The following is a 7,471-nucleotide window of genomic DNA, read 5'->3' on the forward strand; positions in this document are numbered from 1 at the left end:
ACCTGCTGACTAGGTGGCTGAAACTTACAGAGGAGACACCCATGCATACTTATAAATAAAAATGTTAACTTAAATAAAACTAATAGTGAAAAGGCCAAGGTTCTATTGTCACATAAATATGACTGGAGTCTCCTTTTTGCCTTGTAAAAGTGAAGCTATTGATTGGTGAGTATTACTTTCCTAACAAATAGTTCATATTACAGAATACAATGTGGCCATTTTTATCTCTATTTGGAATATAACATTAGAGTATGATTCCAGATGGCAGAATCATATATCAACATTTTATTGTGATTAGATACACTCGTGAAGGGGGAATTTATTTTGAAGTGTTGGAGAATGCTCTTTAGCATATTCTAGTAGTGTTTAAAAATTTTGTTAGGTATAAAAACTTTAAGATCCTTTGAAAAGAAATTAGAAAACAAAATATTGTAAATAATGGAGTGTACAGGACACTTATTAAATTGGCTAAGGTATTATTTTTACTATTGTAAAGAACAACAAACTGAGTTAAGGAAAGTTGAAGTGACTTGCCTATAGTGACTCACAGCTAGTAAGATGTAGGGTCAGAATTCCCCCATAGATTATCACATACTGTTATGAACTCATCAAAGCTGAAGTCATTCATGTTCTGGGAGGATAATGTCTCCAAATTTTCACACATTCCCAGATTGGTCAATGTTTTTTATATAGGAATGTTCTCCTTTATCTTACCATTTCCAAATAACAATTGGCGTTAAAATATTTTCAGAGCATTTTTTTAACACACAGAAAGAGATTTTAGTACTTTACAAGAGAATATCCCACACCTAAGGATAAGCAGAAAACAACAAAGACTCATAGGGATGGATGTGCTTGTGCAGCTATCAGGCCTCATTCTTGAGGTAAACGCCTTTGTGTCTAATGCTCTCACAGCATACTAGATTGAACACTGAATCTCAGGACAATTAGAAGTAGTAACAAGCCTTGAGCCTTATAGTGTCATACAAATAGTTAAACCTTGCATGTTAAATTTAAGATAGCCAAGGTTTGACTTAGTACTATAATAATGTTGGTCATACTTACTGTTCTGAATTTTGAGGAAAATTCTTTCCTACTGTGTGCAGAAACAAATGCCAGCCATATGTGTATGCATATACAATTAAGTAATCTATTTAGAACTCTATGTCTGAGCAGTAATTAGCTTTTATTTGGCATCACTTACTAAATTAAGACAATTTGCCTAATGTAGTAGAGGTGAGGGTTAAAAATTTCACTCATAGAAATATTTTGAATTTTTGGTCATTGCTATGGTTTGAATGTCTGTCCTGCTAGACCTCAGGTTGAAATTTGATTCCAATGTTGCAGGTGGAATCTAATGGAAGGTGTTTGGGTCATGGGGGAGGATAACTCATGTCCTCTCTTGGAGCTGAGTGAGTTCTCACCCAGTTAATTCCAGTGATAGCTGGCTGCTAAAAAGAGCCGGGAAACTCATCTGTTTCTCTCTTGCTTCCTCTCTCACCAAGTGATCTCTGCACAGGCTGGCTCCTCTTCACCTTCCACCATGAGTGGAAGCAAAGTGAGGCCCTCCACAGAAATAGAGGCCCAATTTTTAACCTTTCCAAACATCAGAACTGTGAGCTAAATAAACTTTTAAATTCATAAATTACCCAGCTGCAGGTATTTCTTTTTAGCAACACCAAATGTACTATGCCAACTATCACACATCAACAAAAGACTTTTTTTCTAGCTTTCTTTCCAAAGATTTGGAATTTATTTTTTTACATTTTTAAGTATTCTATGTATGTATTTCCCAGAAAAAGTGAAATCAACTAATCATAAGTGTGTGTGTATGTGTATGTGTGTGTGTGTGTATGTGTGTGTGTGTGTGTGTGTGTATATATATATACACACACACCCACAGATGCCTATGGTAATTTCAACAAATGTTGATAGAAAAACCATCAAAGAGGCATAATTTATTAAGAACCAACAATAAAAAAGTAACTCCATAGTAAATTCAACTATATGCTTAATGTTAAAGTTATTCTACTTTCTTTTGTTTCAGGAATTGGACATATTTACAGCTTTTCTCAAATACAGAAATCCTTAATGATAATCAGAAATATTAGATTAGTAAAAATGAATGCTTCAAATTACTTGAAAATAGCTAACTTGAGATTATCTATTATTAAATACATTTCTTAAAACCAATTAGTAGTGAAGATTAGACTCATTTGCTAAGTTAGTGATGAAAAATGATTTTTCTTTCTTTGACAACAAAGCCTTAAGTATTACTCTTTGGGTTAAGAGAGATAAGAACTACTCAATGGAAGAAGCTGGATCAATCCAAAAATTATCAGAATGCTGTCCCTGCAATAGTACTGCTACTTACTAGCTCTCTTAAATCCGATAAGGTCACATAGCCTCACCAAAATTTCAGTCTCTTCCCTTGTAAAACTAATATACTACTATTATCAGAAAGAAAATATGAGGATTAGAAATCATGTTAAGAAAAAGCATCTGGCTTACCCATGGCTCTTAAGGAATGATAGCTCTTATTATTTGAGTCTACATCCTATCAACAAACAAATAAATTATTTGTCTAAATTTGAAAACATAAGAAAAATGGAATATACATAACATTAAATACGGTTACCTTAAGATCTAATGGTTAAGAATACCAAATACTTTTCTGCAGTAACTATCTGAACAGAAAGTGATGGCCTAAGATTTTTTATGTGTTATCTTTGAACATAATGGAAAATCTTGCAATTCCTTAATATACAGGTCATAGGTTCATTAGCAAACTAATGTTACCCTGTGGCAAAGATTGTTATATTTAAATATTGAGGTGTGTTGAAATATTATTTTTATTTGATTTAATTTCTAATTTTCAAAAATCTTTATTTAAAGCAAATTATTAAATTAGTTAAACTATGTGGAATAGTATGACCATATATAGCCTTGATGTATGAGGTTGTCATAAATAATGTTATACTCAACACAATAACACAACTTTGTCTGGAATTAGAAAGAAACAGAGAACAAAAATAAAACTTAAAAAAACTCAACATGGATACTATAAAACATAAAGGAAGGTTATTTTTAATAGCATTTTCCAACATCTTTTTATACTTTTGACTGCAAAGTATAGTAACAATAGACATAAAACTAAACTGCAATTTAGTTTAAAATGGCTTGTTATTGTTCCTTTGAAACACAATGTATTGTGAATAATATTTGTTAGGGATATTTTCTTTTATTTGGTGGAAAATGGCCATAAAAGCAAAGGTTTTTTTTTTTTTTTTTTTTTTTTTTTATCTTTGAGGAGCATAAATTGTTACATTACTTTAAATACTTCTTATTCAATATAGCACAATGCTTTGTATTAACCTTTTAATATTACATGTAAATCCAGTATTTTATTTGAACATCATTTATTTGTACAAATAACTATTTTTATATAAAATTTTTCAACTCAAGATTTTTAATGTGTTCTTTTTTTTTCCTATTCCAAATTTGGTAGAAGTCTAAATCATCTTTTAAGAATGTAAAAAGCTAGACATTTTAAAAACAGAAAATTCTAGGGAGTTTACCTTTCAACAATCTAAACCAAATCACTCAGATTATCCATAAAATTGTCCAGAACCAATACAAGAAAAAAGCAACATTTTGACCTATATATCAAAAATCAAATCAATTATCAGACCTGTAAGTAAACCAAAAGAAGATCCATGCAGGCAGAGATAAATCCCAAATCTCAGGGTACTTTGACAGTTACATAATAAAAGTGATTGGAAAAGGTTATCTTGAACAAAGGTTCCTTGCAAGCACATAAATCATACAAATAATTATCTCTCTGAGGTGACAGGGGCCTAGGAAGTGAACTACTTTAGGAGTTGCCTCCAGAGATCCGCAACCATGTTTATGAGCCGCACAGTCATCTCTATAAAAGACAAGCTCCACTTGAGTAAACTATGTAAGTGCTACGTTCCAAAGAAGAAAAACTGTGCATGGAAAAGTTAATATAATACACTATTGATATGGAATAAACACTTAATGTCTAGTTTTTTTTTTTAATCAAGAAATTGCTTAGGATGAGTTTTTCCTATTTATTCACTGAAGCACATTCTTATAAAAGAAAAACAGCAAGCACAGCATCTTTATTGCATGGTAGCTCTCTTCTACAGCGTTGTTGATGTTTGTTTCATTTTTTTGCTCATTCACGTAACCTACACATGTTACAACCAGCATGCTAGGTACATGGGATATAATAAGACTGAGTCCCTGCCTTCACAAATCTTACACCTTTAAAAAAGCATTGAGAAAAATGAATGGAACTGAAAGTTGCTTCGCATTGTGATGAATATTCTAGAGGGGTAGCATACTTGGTTTCATCGTGGAGTGCTTCCAGCATTTAAACTCAGTCCAAGGATGAGTAGGAAATTGCCAGGTAAGGTGAGTAAGGAGCCAATGTTGAAAGAGAAGAATATAAATGTGGAAGTTCAGGGATGAGAATGATAAATTGAAGATGCCTAATAAATCCAGAGTGGCACAGGTGAAGAGGGCAAGGACAGGTAGAAAAGGCAGAAAACCAAGGGGCTATAATAAATGGCATTGTATGCTAGAATAATGAGTTTGTACTTCAGAACAAAGGAAAGCTGTTAAAATGTTGTACAAAAAAAGAGTGACACTATGAAAGTTGCATATTGGAAAGAACACACCAGTGGCAGCATAGAAAACAAATGGAAAGATAGGTGGGACAGGAAGACCAGAGGAAAACACAGATGAATTAGGAGGCTTTCTCATATTTGAGGTGAACTATGATAGGGGCTCAGATTAGGCTAGTGTCAATGGGGATGTAATTATGTGAATGAATTGGAGATATAGTATAAAGGGTAGAATTAGGACTTAAATAATTAATTGTTAACTCTTTTTGAATTGGGGTATGTTCTTTTGACCATTATTCTTTCTTCTTTTAGCTCTGCCTATGAGGGATCAAATTTAAATACTGGCTCATCTGTAAATTTCAAGTCAGTAGTTCTCTTTATTGCACATTTTCAAAGTGGTTGTTATCTACTATCCAGTTCCTTTTATAATAAAAAAAAGATTATCTACCTCAAATATAAGGTACCAGAAATAGCCAATTTCAAACCAAAATGGGAGCAGTCCAGAGATAGGTGGCTAGTAAGAGCTAAACTAGAGGAGCACTTTCTAGTTGTTAATTTTTACTTTCCTCCACCTAGTGGATCATTACTTGCACTTCTTTGCTTGTACTTCTCTTATTTACCTTCTGGACTCCATTAGTGAGCAATTATAGTAAAGACTGGCTGTCCACCAGAATGCCTGGAATGGAGAGATTGTGAGTTTCTAAGTTGTAAAAGACATTTACTTGCTTTGGAATGGGATTGGGGCACAAGGAAGGATTGTGCCAATGGAAAGCTAGAGTATTCCCTAAGTTCCCATACTCATTTAGAGGTATAAAATCTAGGGTCCAGGATATTGTTTCTCTCCACCTTCGCTACCAACATGTCACTGGACCAGGCAGTTGATATTGTTAAGGAAATAAAAGATGGAATCACATGAAAAAACCACAAAGCTTCTGAGGGATATGAGCACTTCAATTAATTTGCTTTAAAAGAAGAGAGGAGTCAAATTAGAGGAGCCAAAATTAGTAGGAAAGGATAAAAATTTTTGAATGCCTTCCAGGTGATAAAAAAGAGAAAACTGGATATGAAAAATATAATTGATGAAATATGGAATTCAACAGAGGAGCAGTATAGCAAAATGTACATAGACAAAGAACAGACTATTAAGTTGGAAGATCAAATTGCTGGCCTCCTACACAATGAAATTTAAAAAGAAATAATAAGTGAAGAGTTCAGGTGCATCAGGGTTTCTCAGACTTTGTACTATTGATATTCTGGGCCATATAATACTGTGCTGTGAGGGGCTTTCCTGTGCATTATAGGATGTTTAGCAACATCCTGGCCTCTACCCAATAGATGTCAGGAGTACCCCCAGGTTGTGACAACCAAAGATGTTTTCGGACATTTACAAATGTACCCTGGGAGATTAAATGTCCCAACTGAACCTACGATATATAGATAAGTAAAAATGTACTTTTATGAGTCACACAAAAGTAATAAATACAGGTGAGGAAATACAGGAATGGGGAACAATAATTTTCTATAATTAAAAAATCAACAAAATATGATAAAAATAGTTCATGAACTATCAAATAAGAGAGATTAAAAATAATATATAGGTATGCTATAGGTAAAATGCTAAATATTAAACCAAAATTGTAATGGTCATAATTTTCAAAAAGTAAAAGTAGGTCACCTAAAACATAGAATGAGTTAGACATCGTTCATATCAACAGCCATGGATGCAAGAAGACAATCAAATAACATTTAAATATTGAAGAAAAAGAACTTTGAGCCAGGAATGTTATTTTCAGCTTAAAAGAAAACAATTAAATTTGAGATGAAAACAGATGTATCTGGTATAAAAAGTTTTAGAAAGCACAAATTTCAAAAGTCTTTCTGAAATAACTCTTAGAAGATATTGCCAACATAAAAAGCAGCCAATCTGGAAGACTTCAATAAGCTATGGAAAACAAGTGAATAAAGGAGTTAGTAAATTTACTTTTGTCTAAATGAACAACAGTAATGAAAAAACACATCCCTAAATGTCCAGAATAATGATTTCAAATTTTACTAATATAGTATTTATATATTGCTTGGAAAGAGGAGTATTTTGAGGAGAAGGGGTCAGACAGGGACGTAAGAGCATATTAAGATTGTTACTTTTGGGATATGATAACCCACATTTATTATAGGTTTACTGAATGCAATGCACTTTTCAAGTGTGTGACCTATATTTGCTCATTCAATCCTCACTAAGACACAATAAGATAAATAACTATTATTATTATTATTTATTTTAAAATAAAGTACTGAAGCAGAGACTAACTTGCCCAGGGTTAGCATTCAACCCAGCCAGTCTAGGTAAACAGCCTACACTCTTCAGCAGTAAGTCTACAGTTGACTAGAAGATAATACTATTATTCAGGTTTAGACAATAATTGCAAAAATAAGCATACTATTTTCTTTAGCTAACAAAATTAAATTTGATCATCTAGATTATTTCACTGAAAGAAAAGTCTTAAAAAGGAAAAATGTCATAAATAAAAATAGAAATCAGATATGACAACATATGATAGCAATTAGAATAAATATTACTAGACTAATCAGAAGATAGAGACTTAACAATTAACTTCTTAAAACAGAACCATAGGTTAACCTTACCTCATCTGTAATATACACATACAGTTCAAAAAATATATAATATTTGAAAATTTATAATATATTTTTTAAAATGTCAGAAAATATTTCAATCAAATTATATATAGGATAGGTATTTTATTTCACACAAAGGGAAATGTAAGGCAACAAGAAGACATAAAGCACAAAGATGTTTCTTA

Source organism: Mandrillus leucophaeus, unplaced genomic scaffold (genome assembly GCF_000951045.1).
Source record: "Mandrillus leucophaeus isolate KB7577 unplaced genomic scaffold, Mleu.le_1.0 Scaffold92, whole genome shotgun sequence".
In the NCBI taxonomy this organism is placed as follows: Eukaryota; Metazoa; Chordata; class Mammalia; order Primates; family Cercopithecidae; genus Mandrillus; species Mandrillus leucophaeus.